Here is a 24,151-nt window from a genome sequence, read left to right as displayed (position 1 = left end):
CTTGTAAATTATTATACACATTATGATTTTCACAGTGTGCACATTTTTTTGTGTGTGCTCACTTTTCCTAGGAAGTGAAAAATGGCCTCGCCGAGCCAACTCCAGCGTCAGAGCCAAGTCACCAGAAAAGAGACACCTACCATAAATTATCACCATCGGTCTAACCTTGAACCTTAATTATGCTTTACGGCTCTTTGCCTCCGATGTCCTCGATTTTTACAAGCGTTTTTCGAAAGTGCATTGAGGCAATAATTTATTGACCTTAAACTGTCGCTCGGACTGCTCGGTCTTCGGGAGAAGTGAAGTCGTTGGACAGCAGGGCTGAACGCATTGACATCGTTGGGCCTTTTTCAGGAAATGTGTCTCACCCTGTCGACTCCATGGCAAAAAGGCTGCTGAATGGCACGGCTGATGAACGACGAATTGTATAGTGTGTGCATGATACCTGATGATGTTTTATTGTTACCGCTTGATGGTTGTATTCCGGGTCATAAATAATGGTTGACAAATAATTAATTATTTTGACATTGTACTTCTTGGGACCATTTTATGATTTGTTTACGATCCCTCAAAAGAGAGAGCGAGAGAGTTTGTCAAAAATTCCATGCTGAATAAAACAGCTTTTGTTCTCAGTATAGTTCTTTTCTTCACTTAAAGAACAATCGCCTAAATTAATCGTTTAAAGTTGCAATTGTTTCATACTCAATGTAGAAGAAATGAGTGGAAGTTTTTGCAAGTTTTTCAAGTTTTTTCCCTGTATGTAACCTGTTCTGTTCCATTTCAATGAAAAAAATTGTTGCTAAATGCTTTGTAAATCAGAGGAGTGGTTTCATAATCTTTTGTTTTCCAAAAACCTGTCACGAAAAAAATAAAAATAAAAATTCAATATATTGTTTAACTGTTAACCATACTAAAAATCATAATCAACGCAGGAAAATGCTTGTTAAACTGTTTCCAGTTGATTGCACGTCCAATTTCATAGAAATTTTAAAGATGTTTGAAAAAATATTTCTGGGACCCATAATTGATCGACCCAACATTGAGTGGGAGCTTCATTCTGAAGTATGATTCAAAAATGGAGAGTTTTCAACACGCAAATTCTAAAAAAGAAAGAAAAATTTACCACACAGGAAAACCTTGCTCCAAATTTAAGCTTGAACCGAGCACTTTTGTTTTGGTTTGTGTTATTTTCATTAGGACCTGCTCTATAAGAAAACATTGAGGGGTATAACATGAATTTTAAAACAATTTTTGCATCCAAATGTTTAAATCATGGCTCGCTATTAATTTTTTATAATGTTTTGACATAGGACTATGTCTCTACTTACTATATTGGGGGGCCAGTTCAGAAATTCGATCCAAAGCGTCACATTTAAGCGTTAAAAAAGGGGACATTTTGAACGCTTATATCTTTTTTCCCTGTGAATCAATACAGACGGTTGGACCACCAATCGAAAGAGGAAGACTTCAGCTATTGTTTAACTACATAGATAGTTTGACTAAACATAGTTAAAGCACTTAAAACATGCAATCAAAATGTGTAATTTTTCAGTACAAATCGGACAGATGACCAATCAGAGCGAGCGTATGCATTCGAGACCGCGCCCCTTTTGTGCCGTTCTCCGGCTGTGCCGCTATTTAAGCAGAAAATTTCGCAAAAGCAAGTCACTTTGGAACGAGCACTCGAACTGTGCACGTCGGGCCGGCGCGGAGCAGCAGCAGCAGCAGCGGCCAATAGAAGAAGAGGACCAGCAACCAGAAGGAAAAACCACCAGCAGCAGAAGGAGGAAATTCGAGCGAAGTGGACCGCGTTGAAGCCACTATGATGCGGCGGTTCTCATGAAAAATTTCGAATTGGTGGTGGAAAAAACCTGGAGTGGCCGGTACCCTCGAAGTAGGTTCCCCCGGGGCCTGGGGGAACTTTTACAGAACCATACGAGTTGTGGCAATATGGGTATCAAAACTCATGGTTTTTGATACTGAACATAATAATGGCCATTTCGACAGTAGTGGCCACAACCTGGAGTGGCCGGTGCCCTCAAAGAAGGTTCCCTCGGGGCCTGGGGGAACTTTTACAGAACCATACGAGTTGTGGCAATATGGGTATCAAAACTCATGGTTTTTGATACTGAACATAATAATGGCCATTTCGACAGTAGTGGCCACAACCTGGAGTGGCCGGTGCCCTCAAAGAAGGTTCCCTCGGGGCCCGGGGGGACATTTATAGAACCATAGGAGTTGTGGCAATATGGGTATCAAAATTCATGGTTTTGATACTGAACATAATAATGGCCATTTCGACAGTAGTGGCCACAACCTGGAGTGGCCGGTGCCCTCAAGAAGGTTCCCTCGGGGCCCGAGGGACATTTATAGAACCATACGAGTTGTGGCAATATGGGTATCAAAATTCATGGTTTTTGATACTGAACATAATAATGGCCATTTCGACAGTAGTGGCCACAACCTGGAGTGGCCGGTGCCCTCAAAGAAGGTTCCCTCGGGGCCCGGGGGGACATTTATAGAACCATAGGAGTTGTGGCAATATGGGTATCAAAATTCATGGTTTCTGATACTGAACATAATAATGGCCATTTCGACAGTAGTGGCCACAACCTGGAGTGGCCGGTGCCCTCAAAGAAGGTTCCCTCGGGGCCCGAGGGGACATTTATAGAACCATACGAGTTGTGGCAATATGGGTATCAAAATTCATGGTTTTTGATACTGAACATAATAATGGCCATTTCGACAGTAGTGGCCACAACCTGGAGTGGCCGGTGCCCTCAAAGAAGGTTCCCTCGGGGCCCGAGGGGACATTTATAGAACCATACGAGTTGTGGCAATATGGGTATCAAAATTCATGGTTTTTGATACTGAACATAATAATGGCCATTTCGACAGTAGTGGCCACAACCTGGAGTGGCCGGTGCCCTCAAAGAAGGTTCCCTCGGGGCCCGAGGGGACATTTATAGAACCATACGAGTTGTGGCAATATGGGTATCAAAATTCATGGTTTTTGATACTGAACATAATAATGGCCATTTCGACAGTAGTGGCCACAACCTGGAGTGGCCGGTGCCCTCAAAGAAGGTTCCCTCGGGGCCCGAGGGGACATTTATAGAACCATACGAGTTGTGGCAATATGGGTATCAAAATTCATGGTTTTTGATACTGAACATAATAATGGCCATTTCGACAGTAGTGGCCACAACCTGGAGTGGCCGGTGCCCTCAAAGAAGGTTCCCTCGGGGCCCGGGGGGACATTTATAGAACCATACGAGTTGTGGCAATATGGGTATCAAAATTCATGGTTTCTGATACTGAACATAATAATGGCCATTTCGACAGTAGTGGCCACAACCTGGAGTGGCCGGTGCCCTCAAAGAAGGTTCCCTCGGGGCCCGAGGGGACATTTATAGAACCATACGAGTTGTGGCAATATGGGTATCAAAATTCATGGTTTTTGATACTGAACATAATAATGGCCATTTCGACAGTAGTGGCCACAACCTGGAGTGGCCGGTGCCCTCAAAGAAGGTTCCCTCGGGGCCCGGGGGGACATTTACAGAACCATACGAGTTGTGGCAATATGGGTATCAAAATTCATGGTTTTTGATACTGAACATAATAATGGCCATTTCGACAGTAGTGGCCACAACCTGGAGTGGCCGTACCCTCAAAGAAGGTTCCCTCGGGGCCCGGGGGGACATTTATAGAACCATACGAGTTGTGGCAATATGGGTATCAAAATTCATGGTTTTTGATACTGAACATAATAATGGCCATTTCGACAGTAGTGGCCACAACCTGGAGTGGCCGGTACCCTCAAAGAAGGTTCCCCCGGGGCCTGGGGGGACATTTACAGAACCATACGAGTTGTGGCAATATGGGTATCAAAATTCATGGTTTTTGATACTGAACATAATAATGGCCATTTCGACAGTAGTGGCCACAACCTGGAGTGGCCGGTGCCCTCAAAGAAGGTTCCCTCGGGGCCCGGGGGGACATTTATAGAACCATACGAGTTGTGGCAATATGGGTATCAAAATTCATGGTTTTTGATACTGAACATAATAATGGCCATTTCGACAGTAGTGGCCACAACCTGGAGTGGCCGGTGCCCTCAAAGAAGGTTCCCTCGGGGCCCGGGGGGACATTTATAGAACCATACGAGTTGTGGCAATATGGGTATCAAAATTCATGGTTTTTGATACTGAACATAATAATGGCCATTTCGACAGTAGTGGCCACAACCTGGAGTGGCCGGTGCCCTCAAAGAAGGTTCCCTCGGGGCCCGGGGGGACATTTATAGAACCATACGAGTTGTGGCAATATGGGTATCAAAATTCATGGTTTTTGATACTGAACATAATAATGGCCATTTCGACAGTAGTGGCCCCAACCTGGAGTGGCCGGTGCCCTCAAAGAAGGTTCCCCGGGGCTTGGGGGACATTTACAGAAACATACGAGTTGTGGCAATATGGGTATCAAAATTCATGGTTTTGATACTGAACATAATAATGGCCATTTCGACAGTAGTGGCCCCAACCTGGAGTGGCCGGTGCCCTCAAAGAAGGTTCCCTCGGGGCCCGGGGGGACATTTATAGAACCATACGAGTTGTGGCAATATGGGTATCAAAATTCATGGTTTTTGATACTGAACATAATAATGGCCATTTCGACAGTAGTGGCCACAACCTGGAGTGGCCGGTGCCCTCAAAGAAGGTTCCCTCGGGGCCCGGGGGGACATTTATAGAACCATACGAGTTGTGGCAATATGGGTATCAAAATTCATGGTTTTTGATACTGAACATAATAATGGCCATTTCGACAGTAGTGGCCACAACCTGGAGTGGCCGGTGCCCTCAAAGAAGGTTCCCTCGGGGCCCGGGGGGACATTTATAGAACCATACGAGTTGTGGCAATATGGGTATCAAAATTCATGGTTTTTGATACTGAACATAATAATGGCCATTTCGACAGTAGTGGCCACAACCTGGAGTGGCCGGTGCCCTCAAAGAAGGTTCCCTCGGGGCCCGGGGGGACATTTATAGAACCATACGAGTTGTGGCAATATGGGTATCAAAATTCATGGTTTTTGATACTGAACATAATAATGGCCATTTCGACAGTAGTGGCCACAACCTGGAGTGGCCGGTACCCTCAAAGAAGGTTCCCCCGGGGCCTGGGGGGACATTTACAGAACCATACGAGTTGTGGCAATATGGGTATCAAAATTCATGGTTTTTGATACTGAACATAATAATGGCCATTTCGACAGTAGTGGCCACAACCTGGAGTGGCCGGTGCCCTCAAAGAAGGTTCCCTCGGGGCCCGGGGGGACATTTATAGAACCATACGAGTTGTGGCAATATGGGTATCAAAATTCATGGTTTTTGATACTGAACATAATAATGGCCATTTCGACAGTAGTGGCCACAACCTGGAGTGGCCGGTGCCCTCAAAGAAGGTTCCCTCGGGGCCGGGGGACATTTATAGAACCATACGAGTTGTGGCAATATGGGTATCAAAATTCATGGTTTTGATACTGAACATAATAATGGCCATTTCGACAGTAGTGGCCACAACCTGGAGTGGCCGGTGCCCTCAAAGAAGGTTCCCTCGGGGCCCGGGGGGACATTTATAGAACCATACGAGTTGTGGCAATATGGGTATCAAAATTCATGGTTTTTGATACTGAACATAATAATGGCCATTTCGACAGTAGTGGCCCCAACCTGGAGTGGCCGGTGCCCTCAAAGAAGGTTCCCCCGGGGCTTGGGGGGACATTTACAGAAACATACGAGTTGTGGCAATATGGGTATCAAAATTCATGGTTTTTGATACTGAACATAATAATGGCCATTTCGACAGTAGTGGCCCCAACCTGGAGTGGCCGGTGCCCTCAAAGAAGGTTCCCTCGGGGCCCGGGGGGACATTTATAGAACCATACGAGTTGTGGCAATATGGGTATCAAAATTCATGGTTTTTGATACTGAACATAATAATGGCCATTTCGACAGTAGTGGCCACAACCTGGAGTGGCCGGTGCCCTCAAAGAAGGTTCCCTCGGGGCCCGGGGGGACATTTATAGAACCATACGAGTTGTGGCAATATGGGTATCAAAATTCATGGTTTTTGATACTGAACATAATAATGGCCATTTCGACAGTAGTGGCCACAACCTGGAGTGGCCGGTGCCCTCAAAGAAGGTTCCCTCGGGGCCCGGGGGGACATTTATAGAACCATACGAGTTGTGGCAATATGGGTATCAAAATTCATGGTTTTTGATACTGAACATAATAATGGCCATTTCGACAGTAGTGGCCACAACCTGGAGTGGCCGGTGCCCTCAAAGAAGGTTCCCTCGGGGCCCGGGGGGACATTTATAGAACCATACGAGTTGTGGCAATATGGGTATCAAAATTCATGGTTTTTGATACTGAACATAATAATGGCCATTTCGACAGTAGTGGCCACAACCTGGAGTTGCCGGTGCCCTCATGGAAGGTTCACCTTGGGAGAACATTTATGACAATTTTGCCGACAAATCTATGAAACAAAATAAAATAACCTTATTCCAGATTTCACTAGCAATCCAACAACACATTCAAATTGTTTGGTCCTATGTCTTTCGGTTATGTCTCTGACATACCATCTTGAACTTTTTTGTATAATAATGTAAATAACATTATTTTTAAATAATAGAATTAAACAAATTTCAAATAATTTTTTAACAAATTTCTATTTTTGGAACAAGAAATCAGAAAAGGACCACAAACCATAGAATTTTTATTGTTGTCAGTTGCATGACAGTAACGATAAATAATTACAATTTTTAATTTCGCATGTTTTTATTTTTTAATGCGATGCTAAATGAGACTTGAATAGTTTAAGGGAAGAACTCTAGGTACATTACGATTTGTGTTTTTTTGCAGTTGACTTAATTTTGAAAAAAATACATATATTTATATATTATATTTATATATTTAAATTTATGTTTTGTTTTGTTTTGTTTTGTTTTTTTATTTGGAGGTGGGGAAAAGCCCCTTTGAGTTGTGTCAGAGGACACTCTCTCAGAGAGGCACAAAACCACCTCGTCTTAACGCATCAACAAGTTTACAAACTCCAATGATACAAGACGAGCATACTTAAATCTAACAAATTATTACAATTAACGATTAACATTTATGTCACTTTCCTTAAAAATAATATCACAGATCTTCGCTACAAATTCCTAAGATGATTGAGGACTCGATTTTTGATAGTGTTGCGAGGAGAGAGAAATCAAAAAATCAGAACAGGAATTGAAAATACGACACATGCTGGATAGTGGCTCATGATGTCCGTAATTCGTAAGTGCTCGGGGAACCCTCAGAAAGTAGTGGGTGCGGAGAGTGCGCCGGCGTATGTTGAAGTCGATGAGTTCCAAAACTGATGGGCAATCGATTGAGGACTGGAGAAGGTCGGTAACGAATGTTACTTTAGCCACATCACGTCGAGTAGAGAGAAGGTCAAGTTGTAACATTTTGCAGCGCTCGACGTAACATGGAGGATTCAACGGGTCGGCCCATAAAACGTGCCGTTGTGCATAACGAACAAATTTCCGTTGAACAGACTCGATCCGCTGGATACTGTTCTGATAAAAGGGCGACCACACAACCGAGCAGTACTCCAAAGTGGATCGGACAAGGGAACAGTACAAAGCCTTGAGGCAGCTTATTTGGCGAAATTTTTAGCGATTCTAAAAATAAACCCTAGAGTTTTGAAGCCTTCGCTGTGGTGTATGCTAGGTGATCAGAAAATGTTAATTTGCTATCTAGCATTACGCCGAGATCCTTAACGCAAGATGTCCTGGACAAGAGTGTGTTAGTAAGTTTGTAGTCGAATGCAATAGCGGAGCGTTTCCGAGTGAAAGTGATTACAGCGCATTTGGAAGCGTTCAACAACATCCTGTTGTCCATGCACCAGTTGGCGAAGATGTTAAGCTGGTCCTGCAGGAACAATGCGTCACTACGCGTTTCGATGACGGCATACAGCTTTATGTCGTCAGCATAAGACAGCTTGTGGCACTTCAAAAGTAGATGTACATCGTTCATATAGAGCAAAAAATGAATGGACCAAGATGGCTTCCTTGGGGTACGCCTGAAAATACAGCGAAAGCAGCAGAAACAACATCACCGATCTTGACGCACATCGTTCGACCAGCGAGATAGGACCTTAGCCAGTCAAGAAGCGAACCACCAAATCCCAGACGCTCCAGTTTTGCCACAGCTATACGGTGATTCAATTTGTCAAAAGCCGCAGACAGGTCCGTGTATAAGGCATCGATCTGCTTTCGATGTTGCATGGTCCGCAGGATAAAGGAAGTGTATGCCACTAGGTTGGAACTGGTGGATCGTTTAGCCATGAACCCGTGTTGCTCCTGCGCAATGTAGCTGGAGCACTGGAACTTGATGAAGTCCAAAACAATCTGCTCAAACAATTTACTTGTTGCGCAAAGAGCGGCGATGCCACGATAGTTGCGAACATCACGTTTTGGCCCCTTCTTGTGTACCGGGAAAACGAAAGATTTCTTCCAACAAGACGGGAACACACCAGTACGAAGCGAGAGGTTGAACAAGAGAGACAATGGTGCCGCTAAGCTGTCCCCACATTTCTTCAGCACTAGGGCGGGAACGCCATCTGGACCACAACTTGTAGATCCTTTCAGGCGCAAGCAAGCTCGGCGGACCGCATCAGGATTCACAAACGGATGTTGTCCAATCGGAGGGCGAACTGGGACGTTGTTGGCAGCCTTAGAGATGATCGCGTCGTCTACGATCTCGTCGTTGAAAACACTGCTGAACTGGGAGCGGAATAAATCGCAGATATCCTCCGGGTTCGTCGCTTCGGTGTCATCACGAACCATCACGGTTGGTAGGCCGGATTCTTTCCTCTGCTCGTTGACGTGGTTCCAGAATTTCTTGGGGTCCCGTTTCAAGCGATTCTGGATGGAGTGTAGGTGCTGATGGTATAACCGATTGTTCAGGTGGCTGTATCGGTTACTAGCTGCCCAGAAAAAGTTTCTCCAGCGGTCGGTTGGATGTTTTGAGTACTTCCTAAGCGCAGCCCGTTTTGACGTCTTTAAGATCCGTAGGCGCTCGTTTGTCCATGGTGGATATCTAGCGGGTTGTCGCTCCTTCCTGGGCACGAACGTGTCGATTGCTTGACGTAAGATGTTCATCAGAGTTTCGGCGGCTCCATTCGCGTCGAGGTTATGCAGCAAATCGTTCCAGTTGATGTTATTCAGGTAGACACACATACCAGCAAAGTCAGCGTTGTTAAAATCGTGGAAAAAGCTGCAGCTTGAAGCTCGAAAGGCATGAGTTTTACATGAAATTGATACCAGTAGGGGACAATGGAAACGATCTATTTTACAAGCGGCTGTGGAGCAGGTAGGAGACTACAGCAAGTTGGTGTGTCAGAGCTAACGAAACATAGATCTAGCACGTTGTTAGAGATGTTGGGGATATCATTCAACTGTTTCAAGTTAGCTACAGAGTAGTCGTCCAAAACATCCAGTTTAAGCTGATTCGTTGGAGTGTTGGCGAGGTTCGGTATGAGCTTGTTTGTCGGACTACGCGTCCAGCGGAGAGCAGGAAAATTAAAATCACCAATGATCATAACACTATCGTTAATTTTCATCATGGATGTCACCCAGGCCAGGGAATCTCTGTGTTGTTCGATCAGAGGCCGATCATTGTCACGTTTCGGGGGGATATAAACTACACAAATGAACAGCGTTGATGTAGCAAGTGGAACATTGACCCAGACCTGTTCGGGAATTGAACAATTTGGTGGAAACAGCTGGCGTGGCTTCAGAGCGGATCGAATAGCAAGTAGAACACCACCCCCTGACATTTTATCGCTATTGACAGAGGTGCGATCGGAACGGAACACTTCGTATTCGGGGCCGAAAAGCTGACTGGATAGAGTGTCAGCTGTCAGCCACGTTTCAGTAAAGGCGTACATATCGTAAGATGCATCAGAAATGGCGAGTGAGTGCTGAGCGATTGTAGTGTTTAAGCCACCAATGTTCTGGTAAAAAAGGAGCAGATTCGTTTCTAGGGCTGGAGGGACCTTAACTCGTTCCGTAGGTTTGGGTACAACTGGTACTGCGGTATCATCGGGAATGGTGTCAGGTATGGTGGCAACGGAGGATGCGGCAAGCGGAAGCCCGATGGAAAAGGAGTCTGGCCGTGGAAGGGTGGTAGATTGGTATTTCGTGTGTTCGGTACTGCACTTGGTAGGACATCTCGATCTCGAGAGGGAACGGTCGATCGTGTACGAGGAGGGCCGTTAGATTTGGATTTGGTACTGGCGGTTGCACGCGTGCGGTTTCCCAAGAACGGTTGAATAGTTACGCCTTCAGGCCAAAAAGTGTGTGTGTTTACAATGGTTTCAATCGAATCTGGCACGGTTATTTTGAACGACAAAAATGACAAAGGCCTACCGTTTGATTTGTTGTTGCTTACGAGCTTGTTACATACTATCTGGTCTGGGTCACAGTTTGTTTTGCTTTGTATATACCTGATGATATTGGCAGATTTTTCGTGTGGTTGAAAACGTGTAACATAATACCATTTCTGAGTTGAATCGGTGGATGCACTTGCGGAGGCAACTGCAAGATTGATAGTGGCTGTTTGTTGAGCGTTTGCAGTGGCGGCAGTTTGTAAAGCCTGCTGGGTGGCGACCTGCTCGGCGGCGGCTTGCTGTGCGGCGGCCTGCTGGGCGGCGGCTTGCTGTGTGGCGGCATGCTGGGCGGCGGCTTGTTGGGCTGCGGCCTGCTGTGCGGCGGCCTGCTGGGCGGCGGCTTGTTGGGCGGCGGCTTGTTGGGCGGCGGCTTGTTGGGCGGCGACCTGTTGGGCTGCGGCTTGCTGTGTGGCGGCATGCTGGGCTGCGGCTTGCTGGGCGGCGACCTGTTGGGCTGCGGCCTGCTGGGCGGCGGCTTGCTGTGCGGCGGCTTGCTGGGCTGCGGCCTGCTGGGTGGCGGCTTGCTGGGCGAGTTGCCGAGCAGAGGCGGCATGCTGAGCAGAGGCGGCATGCTGAGCAGAGGCGGCATGCTGAGCAGTGGCGAGTTGCTGAGCAGAGGCGGCGTGCTGGGCAGTGGCGGCATACTGAGCAGAGGCGGCATGCTGAGCAGTGGCGGCGTGCTGGGCAGTGGCGAGTTGCTGAGCAGTGGCGGCATGTTGAGCAGAGGCGGCTTGTTGTGCAGTGGCAAGTTGCTGTGCAGCGGCGGCTTGCTGAGCGGTGGCTACTTGCGACGCTGAATCTGCTTGCGTAGAGATCTGTTGTGGAGCAGTCAGCTGAAGAGTGCCGAGCTGGTCGGCGGCTAGCTGAGATGAGATTTTTGGCGAGGCGGGTGGGTTGGTTTGCTCGGTTGGTGCAGTAGAATATCCAGCGGAGAACTCCGCCGCAAGGGCTGCAACTTCTAGAGCAACCTTGGAGGCCGCGTCGAAGAGGGGGTCAGAACAAAACTGTTCCGTGTCAACAGCGAGATGGTCATTGGAGTCTGAAACGGGAGGGACTGTAATATTGGAAGCAGCAGTTTGGTTAACTGAAACGTCAACTCTCGTGATTTTCTCCGGCTGCGATAATGATTGTCTGGATAAACTGCTCGAACGTGGTCGTTTCTCGCCATTCATGGCGGATTCGAAAATTTCGGTGAAGTTCAGAGGATCGTTGCCTCCGGCTACGGTGTCAAGGTCAGGAACAGGTGGGCGGATGGTACTGCAGTTGGGTCGAGAGCACAAGGTCCTGGTTAGTTGGCTCAAGATCTGAACTGTATCCAGGAGGGCGCCAACTAATTTCATCGTCGATGTTGTCCGTTGTAGGATAAGATCCATGGTGTTGCTGTTGTTGACTGGTTCATTCTTTTATTTACAAAACCTTCTAATATGTTTGATCACGTCCAGAGCAAATCCTAATGTTCCCATTTTTCCCCAACATGATGTTGAAAGTGGGTCTGCAGCACAATGCACAGTGGGCGAAATGGAACCCAAAATCGGACTTAATTGAACGCGGCTGGTTCCCTGGTATGAAAAATAGTGTTTCTTATGTAAAAAAATCCGGGTAATCGATTGGTGATGGTTTCATCCACCGCACGAAACGGCAAAGGGTCCATTTTGCCCTAATTCCCCATTTTTTACAGTTATTCTTGAAAATCGGTCTGTATTTAGAGCGGAGGCTTTATGCGGCCATCCAAAATGCACTTTACTTATGTGAAAATGTCCCAGGAATCCAGCTCAAATATTCACTTGCACCGCAAAAATCATCTAGGGTCCAATTAACCCCATTTCCGCTATAAAAGCATTTTTGGCCATTTTCAAATGATAGGTCAGATTTTAAAAATCTGAAAATATTTTTATCGTAAAGATCAGACAATTTTACATAAGAATGACGATTTGCACATGATAGTTTGACACATTTATGTTGATAATAATAAAAATTATGTAAAAGGCAGTTTATTCTGCATTTGGGAAAATTGGCCCAAAACTGATTCTTCAGTCTTTTTATTTAGTTTAATTTCTATATCAACATAAATGTGTCAAACTATCAAGTGCAAATCGTCATTCTTATGCAAAATTGTCTGATCTTTACGATAAAAATATTTTCAGATTTTTAAAATCTGACCTGATATTTGAAAATGGCCAAAAATGCTTTCATAGCGGAATTGTTGTTAACTGGACCCTAGATGATTTTTGCGGTGCAAGTGGATATTTTTACTGGATTTCTGGGACATTTTCACATAAGTAAAGCGCATTTTGGATGGCCGCATAAAGCCTCCGCTCTAAATACAGACCGATTTTCAAGAATAACTGTAAAAAATGGGGAATTAGGGCAAAATGGACCCTTTGCCGTTTCGTGCGGTGGATGAAACCATCACCAATCGATTACCCGGAATTTTTTACATAAGAAACACTATTTTTCATACCAGGGAACCAGCCGCGTTCAATTAAGTCCGATTTTGGGTTCCATTTCGCCCACTGTGCAATGGCTGTCACAACAATTTTTAATTTCATGATTGACTTAACATCTTTTAGAAAGTTTTTTTTTAAGATTTTTCTGACATCTTTTACCAAACAGGATTTCAGCAAACTAATTCGCAACAAATAATTTATACTCATCTGTAAAAGGTTATATGACAAGGGACCTCATAAGCCAGTACTATGAATCGGATGAATGCTTTTCCAAACATCCAGATATCCTATGTGTGTTTCTTGTTTTGTCTTTCCGGCTCGCACCACCGGAATGAATTTCTCAACCACTTAGCACCACTTTTTTACTCTCTTCCCCTTCAGATTTCTCCCTTTTAGAGCTACTGTTTTGCCGCAGCGGCCCACTCGGAGAAAAAAAGTTCACAAAATCGTGAACAAGCATTCATGAAAATGGGAACCTTGAACAAAGTGTTCAAATCCCATGGTACGATTTTGAAAAACGTACCATGAAATTTGAACACTTTGTTCGTGGTTCTCATTTTCATGAACGCTTGTTCACGATTTTGGGAACTCTTTTTTCTCCGTGCAGGTCCTTGCGGCTGGCAAGCTTGTGCAAGTTTTTTTTTTCATCTTAAATCCTCCTCTTGGCCGCGCCGTCAACGTGGTCGTCACCGTCACCGTCGTCATTGTCGTCGTCGATTCCTTCTTGAGCCCGTCACGCAGAGTCGGTTCAGTTGTCAGCAAAGAAGAATCGCTTGTTAATCGGCTTATTGTGCTGCTCTCGCCGGCGAAGAATATAAGCAAGTGGAGAAGAATTCTTTCAAATCATTCTTGAAATTGTCAGTCATTCATCTTGTTTGACATGTGACGGATGGAAGAAAGACGGACGATAGGAGGCACATTCTTTCGGTGCACAAATTCAAGTCATGTTTCATTCAATTTTTCGGTCGCGGCCTCTGTTTGTGTCAGCTCGTCACCAGCATCCGATAGTCTTAACTTTTTTTCAGAAGATTGAAGAGAGCAGGAAGCTGAAGCAAGCGGTGTGGGTCTTTGATTTGTTTCTCAAGCTGGGATTATGTTCGAAACCGGTGAGCAAACTTGAAACAGATAAATATTTTGACATTTTCCATCAGATTTTAAACGATATAAAAGCTGCTTATAAAATATTATCCATAGTTTTCTATACAGCAGGGATGATTTTATTTATTTAAATTATCGCGAGAGTAACAGAAGAAATAAATTTAAAAAAATCCCAGGCTTCCAAAAGAACATAAATAAGTTAAATAACCTGCAAATTTTGTAGTGAAATTGAAATTGAACCCCATGAAACTGAAATTGGTTTTTTGAGTTTCTAATTCACAATAGAAGAGAAGAAAGAGAAGAGAGGCATGTTCTCTTGAAAATTCCTCTCGCAGCTATACTTTCTACATATCTGAAGTTTTTTTTTTAAAGATCCAATAAACAAAATTTCCTTTTTTTGGTTTTTAGGTGTTTTTGAAGCCGCCTTGAGTCAGGGGTATTAAAAAACACTCAAAAAGCAAAAACTGAAAATTTGGTTTATTGGACCTTTTCAAAAAAACTCCAGATATATAAAATTTAAACTCTCAACTATCTGAACATTTCATATAGATTCACCAATACTTGGATTTTTCTGAATAACATACAACTTTGCATAATATAAAAAATCGATTGGATATTTCCTTCTCAAGACACATATTATCGATATATCTATTTTTATAATTTTGGTAGTTGTGCTCTCCGCTGTTACTCTACAAATGTTGTTTTGAGTTTTTCATTCCATATTACCATGGTCCCCTTAGAATGTCCACGCAATATACTTTCTGTCGAGAAAGCCTTTCTTAGTTGATTTTTCAATTTGCAATTGTAGCCAATTTTTAGAATCCAATTCATTTACGAAAACGTGGAAAAATTCTCTTAATTTTATTTTATTTATTTTTCCAAAAGAGGAAGTGGAGTCCATTGGAACCGATGAAAACCTCCAACTAAACTATTCCATTTCAACTATCGGTACTGGCAGCGGCCAAAATCACGATGATGAAGCATTCTTCATTGATTGAAGTGCGGCGGCGGCGGCGCGCTCACGATCAACGCCTGTCTGATCTTCCAACAGGCGCGCGTTGTGCGGCGTGTCGACGATCAAAGAAAAGCGGTAATCTTCAATTAGTTTTAGCAATCAGCAGCGTGGTAATGGTGGTGATGGAGTTAGATGCATGATTTTCTTGAAAAGTTGCTTCAGTTAGTGTTGTTTTGTTAGGTTTTGTAAATAGCGTAGAAAAAGCTCTGAATTTTTGTTTTGTTGGGAACTTTCCCTTTTCAAAATTATTGCGAAACACAACATTGATGATGCGAATATGGCAAACATTATTTTGGTAATTTATCACTGGTGTGTGTCATGCCGGTGCTCACCAAAAGGATCAATAAATAACGGTTTCCCAACTTTTGATCCCTTGTGTGCTACCTACAACAAACATTGCCGGAGGACATATATCTTATGACAAATGATTTCAACCATTTCGTTTCACTTTTCAACTCTAGAAGTTCAGAACTGCATAAAACGCTGAACCGAGGCGACCCGAAAGCCGGAGGAAAGAAATTGTAAATTGTCACATAAATCAATGTAAATTATTCCGATGTCTGTCTTCTCTCAACAGATTCATAAATAATTTCACTAAATTCGTTTCATTTCTTGCTCCTCCTGTTTCCAAGCGTGGAGCTCTGTCTGTCAGCGCGCCGGATAGTCCGTCTTGTCTTGCGTGTGAGGATGAGCTGCTCTTCCCTTGGCCTCTGCCAGCAACGCCAACGACGACGATGGTGACGCTAACGAATGGCAAGCATACTGAAACTGAAACTGATGATGGCTGGTGTAACTGATGAGTGTCAGTTTGTTCTACACCCTGATACGGTCGGGGCCTGTCATCGGGGTATCCTCGCCCGGTCGTATATTCAATTTATAGGTTTTCAAGAACCTCCCGCTCCGACATCCGACAGGAGAGCTGCCGTTCTGCTGTTCCGCCGGCGAGGAGGCATGGCAGGTGGGATGCCTAGTTCATCTTCCTTAGGGTCGGTTGAGTGAGAGGAGCCTCCACCAGCTTCAAAGGAGTACCAACCGGAGTTTATGCAAGCGAGAGTCTGCATATATGTACAAACAGCCTGGTTGGCTAGTTTATTCTCTAAATTTACGATGATTTATTAAAGAATCTTGGTCGGCAGAAACCTCTTCGTGCTGCTGCATGCAAACGTTAGAACAAATGATTTAATGAAGGGAAACTGTCTTTGGTACACCTCGAGTGTAGAACATTGGGGACGGAGGGTCTGATGCAAGGTTTATGTGAAAAACTCAGAATAGTATTTTATCATTTCCTTTTATCCTCTTTAATATACAGTGGCCTCTCCCGTTGTCGATATTGAAGGGGCCGTCGAGAGCGGGAGATAGCAAATCATAGAACAAAAAATCAAAGCAACCTTCTGGAAGGGACTAAAAAATGTATTAACGGCTGGAGCAATATTGATATCTAGAAGATCGACAACCAGATAGCCGACTATAAATGAAACATGGAAATGGTTTAAAAAGTTTAATTACGTCCACCTTCTAATAAATACATTAAAAACATATTCCAAATCCATCGTAAACCCACAATTCAGAGTCGAGAGAATCGTTCCTTCAAAATTTATTGAAGGCTCAGAACCAAAATCGAAAGAAAAATGCTACCAACTCACACCATCAATACAAAGGTGTTTATTCGTTAAATGAAACAATAAATTTTCTACAAGTGTCATATATCGACTTCTGACCAGACCTTGGTCACCAAGCTGTGGTGGATGAGGCAGTAAAGTCATTGGGTTAGTTTGTTTAAGGTCTCTGGTTTGGTTTCCGTAGTCGATATATTTTTTTTTTTGTTTTGACGGATGAACTTTTTTTTGCGAATCAACCTCGAGGGAATAATTCTCTCGCCCAACTCGAGCTGTGTTCTTTGTGTCCGTAAATGGTACCACTATTCTCTAGGCTCGAGGCCATAATTCTCTCGGACGAGCACTGCCCAATTTTGGGTGTAGGAATCATCGTCACTTGTGTGCTATATTGTAACATATCTGTTGTAAAAGAATAGAACATGTCACAAGATCTCTCCCCCCTTCTATCGGATAGGGAAGTAAAACACTTGTCCTGGCTTTATTTGTTTTCAATAATTTGGATATGAATTCGCATTATGAATGTCAAAACTGTGTTATTTGATGAATTCTAACATCAACATTCATTTCAAGTTTGTTTGAACGCTGTAGTTAATGTCAAAACAATTAAATAAAATAAAATTATAAGATTACCAAAAATGCGAAACAATTCACGAGAAATATTTCATAGGCGTCCGAAGCACCGGGAAGGCAAATCAGAAATTTATGGTTGCGATTTCCTTAAATTCAAGCAAATTTCTATATTTTGAAATTAGAAGCTAATTTGAGACCGAAAGAATACCATTCACTAACATTTCAGTACAAATTTGTGCGATTCATTAGCAAAAACGAGTGTCCAGAATTCGAAGCAAAAGTGTCCGGATTACGAATCAGCTTTTATCAGTGTCCGGGATTCGAAGCACAACAAGTCATTTAATGTTCAAATTTGGATGAAAAATTGTTAGAAAAGACATATTTTGCATGCATTTTCTTAAAACTGATTGTTTATACTACATCCTGATGATATTTCTTAATTTCCAACTTATTATATGATTTTTTGTCAGCTATAACAAAAATGATATGCTACTAAGTGTCCGGATTTCGAATCATGACGTTAGTAGGATGCAAAAAAACAAGCAGATCGCACAGCAGCTCTTACAACTGACTGTCTGACTGAGAGTGGCTCAACAATCGGTGTAAAACTGTTGTAGCGTCATCTGGTGCGAATTTGGACAGCGATTTAAGAAATGATGCATATTTTGATATTTTTAGTGAAATTCAGAGCAAAAATATGTGTAAACTCAATTCCTAATTTGGAGCTTACAAGTGCTCTAAAACGTGCTGTCCCTATCCAGACTGGAGTCCCGATTCACCCCAGATTTAAATGGTCCTGACAGCCATCTAGGTCTGACATGGACCTGATGGACTGATGGACTCAGTGGGTGGGGTAGGTCTTGAGGGTGAGATTGGATCATACAAATTTGCAGATGTTTTCAAAAAAAAATCAAACCATCCACATTAACGACCCCCGGGTCTTTTGTGGTCTCTATTGCAAGTTTCTGCTCGAACCTAGGAGTCCGAAGGCTTGAATGGGGAGAGCACCCAAACCTCTTTCTACTCCAAGGAACCTTCCACCCCAGTGTTTGAACTGACGACCTTCGGATTGCGAATCCAACCGCCGCCAGCGATTCCACCGGAGTAGGCTTGGTTTGGTGTGTTGTTTGTACTTATGGCATGGAGACGACTCCTACACCTGGAATGACTTAACGGCTTAACAACCAAGGCCGGGACCGACATTTTACTTCCTCATCCGATGGAAGGTTGCAGCAGATGGGAATCGAACCCAGAATCATCCGCTTACAAAGCGGACAGCGTAACCATTCGGCCACGCACATGTTTTCAAAAGTCATCAGTTCAAATTCCGGAGTGGAAGAGATCTAGGTGTAAAGGGTGATTTGGGCGATCTAGATTCGAGTGACCATGCAATAGATACCGCCAAGACTTTGGAGTTGTAGTTTGAATGTTTTGGTTTAGCATTTTTAAGAATCATCGAGACTACAGTTTGAAAAGAGACAGCAGTTATTCAAGTATTTAAAGCATCAAATTGATCATTTTTTTCTGTTTATGTAATTTTTAACCGATACAAAAAAAATTAAAGCCGGGACCCGCGGTGTAGGGGTAACCGTGGTTGCCTCTCACCCAGTCACGAGATATCAAAAAACGGACCTCGGATTCGTGATCAGGGACAAAAGTTACCCCTTAGGACAAAGTTTCACGCAAATCGAAGAGGGGTCGGGGCAACTTTTCCCGATTTCGTGTGAGTTGGTGAGAATTACCCGTATAAGAATGATGCCTTAAAGTTTTGCATCATTTCCGGCATTGTTGTGTGAAATGGGTTTTTGTTCTATTGACCAAACCCCTAAATAGGAGGGCCGAGGTACCCCAATGGAATCCGGAATATCTCCGGTAAAAGTGGACCATATTTGTCCCCCATCTGAAAGTTAAAAATATAGACAAATCTAGATCTTTTGCAAGCAGAAGCATCCAAATTGGTCAATTCTACCAAAAGTTATGAGATTTATAAGAAAACAAAATAAGGTCAAATAACTACCCGGGTAGAGGTGGGCAAAATCGCTCTTTTTTAGGAGCCGCTCTTTTGAACGGCTCTTTCGCTCTTTTTCAAAATTTGGATGAAAAGGGTTTTTTTTTAAGAATCGCGTGATTTTATAAGTTATTTCACATTGGACTTTTATAAATTATTTGATAAAAAAAAAACTTAAAACTCAAAACGAGAAGATGCCCTTGAAAACCATAGGTCTTTATGGTCTCTATGTCAAAATTTCTTCTCGGACCTAAACATTCGAGTAATTGATTGGCATCCAAACTTAAATCTAGGGAAGCTGGAAAAACTGCAATTAATTTTAAAATAGCGTTTATTTCTGCAAGAATAGAACTTATGCTGATATTTTATTAGGAGAAAATATTCTGTGACCTCTTTTCTACATTCTGATTTATTCTGATTTTTTTTCTGATAAAGTCTATAAACGCTTAAGTTTTATTGGACAAAAGAATTGATTTTTGTTTTGATTCAGTAGATTTTTGGTAATATTTTACAACTTATCCAATTTGAAATACTCAAATTTGTATTCCGGTCATACTTTAATATCCAATCAGTTGTACAATGAAGCGTTTTTTTCAGTTCGTTTAGAAAATCATTTACTTTTGGGATTATTTTTTATAAGCATTTAAATATTTGAAATTGCATTTGCAATTCTCAAAAAAAATATGTACTACATTTTTTTTGGAAATTCAATATAAAATATATTTATTACAAAAATCATGCCATCTTGAAACGGTTCTTCCAAAAGACCGGAGTTTAAAAAAGAAGCACGGTTCTTTTTTTGAGAGCCACGGTTCGTTCGCTCTTTTAAGTGAACCGGCTGTTTGAGCGGTTCGCTCTTTTTTGCCCACCTCTATACCCGAGTGTTTGAGTGTTAAAATCGAACTCGTTTAAAGTTGCCCTGAAAGCATGGAAGTGAGTATGTGGCTAATTGCTTCTATAAATGATGAAGCAAGCTTCGAAGTTCTATAAAATGTGTATTTTGCACTAAAATCCAAATTGAGACCGGTACTTGTTTTCCCATTCAAACTCACAGAGACAATAATCAAATGAATTTAAAAATTTCTAAATACACCCTATTAGCCCATACAAATTCTTCGGATGCTTAGGCCCAGGTATTTTTTTTTCGGTAAAAGAACCCTTTATGCCACACCGTTCCCCCCATCCACTCCTAAGCAAGTCCATTCGACTCAAGGACAAAAGTCGGTCGTCGTGTCGCTTTTCATCTTTGCCGACCCCAAGGAGATGAAGGAGGGGGGGGGGGGAGGGGGGGCTGCAGCCATGAGATCTGCCCAAGAAACAAGATGTTCTGTAACAAAACACAAGATCAAATGACATACACATACGCCGAGGCACTTCGAGATGACAACTATATGGACATCTCTGTTGAATAATTGCATCTTTCATGCCCAAGTGAGAAGAGATAGAGCGATCTGGGTCCACACTGCTCACTGGTCATCTACACGTCTGTCACAGGGCACTTCTACTCTGCTATTCGGTTGAAATCTGACATATGAGGAGAAGCTGCATTACAAATTAATCTCACCCGATGGACTGCTGCACCGATGCGGCAGTGATGGTTTGTAATTCTTGTAATGTTTCTCCCCCCTTTCCTGGACCTCCCCGGGACCGTTCCGTTTGCAACGAAGCGAAGAAACGCACGGCTGGCAGGCAGGCCTTTTCCGGGATCGGGCAGGCTAAAGCAAGATGTATGCACCCAAGCAGTGCCTAATGGCCGAAGGCACATAATTCATTTCCAGATCATCAGAAACTCAACCGACTCGTGTTGTATGCCGCTGGGCGGTGGGTAAACATGATTTATAATAATTGACCATAAATCAAATTGGATGCGTTTAATTGCTTGGTCAGTGTGTATGAAGGAATGAAGGTACTGTTATTATATTAGAACATTTCAGTGGTTTAAGTTGGTTTTGTAATCTAAATTATTCTGTCATGATTTGGGTGATTTTAATAATCTAATTTTGTGTGCTCTATTAGCTATTTGTTTTTTTAAGGCAAATACAGTTGAGCATTTCTCTGAGATTTCGATCAATCGATTTTTTTTGTATTTTTTAATCCGGCTGAAACTTTTTTGGTGCCTTCGGTATGCCCAAAGAAGCCATTTTGCATCATTAGTTCGTTCATATAATTTTCCATACAAATTTGGCAGCTGTCCATACAAAAATGATATATGAAAATTCAAAAATCTGTATCTTTTGAAGGAATTTTCTGATCGATTTGGTGTCTTCGGCAAAGTTGTAGGTATGGATATGGACTACACTGAAAAAAAAAATTGTGATTTTTAATTTCACTTTTTGTCACTACAACTTGATTTGCAAAAAAGCACTATTTTTATTTTTTTATGTTTTAGAGGACATCAAATGCCAACTTTTCAGAAATTTTCAGAATGGGCAAAAAATCTTTGACCAAGTTATGATATTTTAATCAGATTTTTTTCAAAAAATCGAAATGTTGGTCGCAAAAATTTTCCAACTTCATTATTCGATGTAAAATAGAATTTGCAATCCAAGAGTATTTCAGTGAATTTTTGATAAAGTGCACCGTGTTTCATGTTCATGTTTTTAGGTAACTTTTTCTAAAATAGTCGAAGTTTTTCATTTTTTAAATTTAATGCCCATGTTTGCCCACCTAAAAAGAAAAAAATTCTATATTTTGCTTTATTGAACTTTGTTGATACGACCCTTAGTTGTTGCTATATTGCCATGGAAAGGTTAAAAACAGGAAAATTGATGTTTTTTAAGTCTCACCCAAACAACCCACCATTTTCTAATGTCGATATCTCAGCAACTAATGTTCCGATTTTCAATGTTAAAATATGAAACATTCGTAAAATTTTCTGATCTTTTCGAAAACAATAACTTTGCCCAAGACATCAAATCGATCAGAAAATTCCTTCAAAAGATACAGATTTTTGAATATTCACACATCATTTTTGTATGGACAGCTGCCAAATTTCTATGGAAAATTATATGGACAAACTAATGATGCAAAATGGCTTCTTTGGGCATACCGAAGGCACCAACAAAGTTTCATCTGGGTTAAAAAATACAAAAGTTAAAATTAAAGAAAAAAGACCAATTCCGTAGAGAACTGCTCAGTTCAGATTCAACTTACCGAAGCCTTCGCAAGAAAACCATTTCGTACTGTAGAATATTAGAATCAAATAAAATTTGTATTTAATTTCATATTTAAGAAACTGATGTTGAATGGTTTTTTTTCTTCAGTTTTTTCAGCTTAGTTTTTTTTCTTCAGTTATTCAGAAGATCAGCCAGCAATGACACCAAGGTCAAAACAGCAACTGATGAACCCACTGCTGCAATGCTCTCTAGCAAAACAAAAAAAGGCCAAAGGAAACATTCATCTTGTGTAAAGTCGCTACTTTTATTTATTTGAACCGTCATTCTATATTATATCCGTCAATCAATCCGCCCCCGGCTGTCGTCTCGTGTGCCGTGCCGAGTGTTTCATCAAACCGAGGACAAGTTTAAAAATCAATCGATGCCGATTCTCCTTCTCGGTGCTCCATCTTTCTTCTGGTGTCCTGGAAAAGACGACGTAGTGAGGCAACACCAAAAAAAATCTATCTCTTTCACATTTCAAAGACGCATTCATTATTCAACACTGCCAAAACCTCCAACTGATCCCCGCATTTGGCCGCGTTTCGTCATGTGTCATGTGCCATGAGCAATTCTTGTGACTGCTGCTGCTGCTGTGGCATTGATGCAAAAAGGGCCGACACAAGCGGTTAAGACTGGGTAACCTGGGTCAGGGAAATGAAACTTGAGCTAAGTTATTAAATTGATTTGTACATTTCAAGGCATCACTGCTTGGGTGGCACGGCAACGAATAAAAAAATCAGTTTAGACGATTAGTTGGCGAATGCTTTGTTCGGTTGATTCATAGTTCATTTTTCTAGTTCGTAGTTGATAATAACAACAAGCTCATTATTTAGCATACTACCAATATTTCATTTCTTTCATCCAGGTTCCCCAAAGCAAGATGAGCTAAAAAAACAGGCAACCAGCTGAGGACAAAACATCAGGAGTCTTTGGCGAGGAAGCATTACTGACTGATGTGGTAAAAGCCATTAACTCTATTGCTCTCAGCTTTTCTGTACACCCGGAGAGAGGAAAAAAATCGAAGCAAAGACAGCGAAAATGACACCACAAATCGTCTCGTAGACAAGCAAACGTCCTCGGCGGGAAAAGTGAAGCTGGGATGGACGGGGTGATGGTTGCAAGGAAGGTTGAGTATGGAGTGAGTGAGCGCGCGCAAAAAAAGCAGCTATCAAGCATCACATTGTCAAAGCCAAGTCAAAGTGAATTGGATCCGTGGTGGTGTTGAGAGGAGCAGGAGAGAGAGCAAAAACACGCAAAGAAACTGCACTGACAGGGCCGAAGATCGCAGACAATTGCGCGCGGCACCACTTCAACTTTGCCGGTGATGTGAACACTTCTTGATTTGTTGATTGACATTTTTTACCTTTCAGTTATGCTGTGTGCTGCTCAGAATGCACAATGGAAGAGATTTCGCGCGTGCAGATGGATGGGTTCAAATTCTTGTGCTTTGCCGCACTTCTTAGCGTTAACTGGAATGCTCAATTAACGAGTCTTGGTGAAAATATAGTACATGCTTTTTTTTAATTATTATTATAGTTTGAAAAACTTCCCTGCATTCGTTTCATCAATGTGGATAGTGGGAGAGGAAAGTTTACGAAGTTTTTAGTCACGATCTAGCAGCTTTTTGTAAAACTCTGCTCGAGATAGTTATTTCTAAGTACATGTAGTTTGTTACGTTTATTACATTTTCTTCTTTTAAGATTTTACAACCCAAAATAAATAATTTA

This window comes from Culex quinquefasciatus, chromosome 2, assembly GCF_015732765.1.
Source record: "Culex quinquefasciatus strain JHB chromosome 2, VPISU_Cqui_1.0_pri_paternal, whole genome shotgun sequence".
NCBI lineage: Eukaryota > Metazoa > Arthropoda > Insecta > Diptera > Culicidae > Culex > Culex quinquefasciatus.
This window is presented reverse-complemented; position numbering follows the sequence as displayed.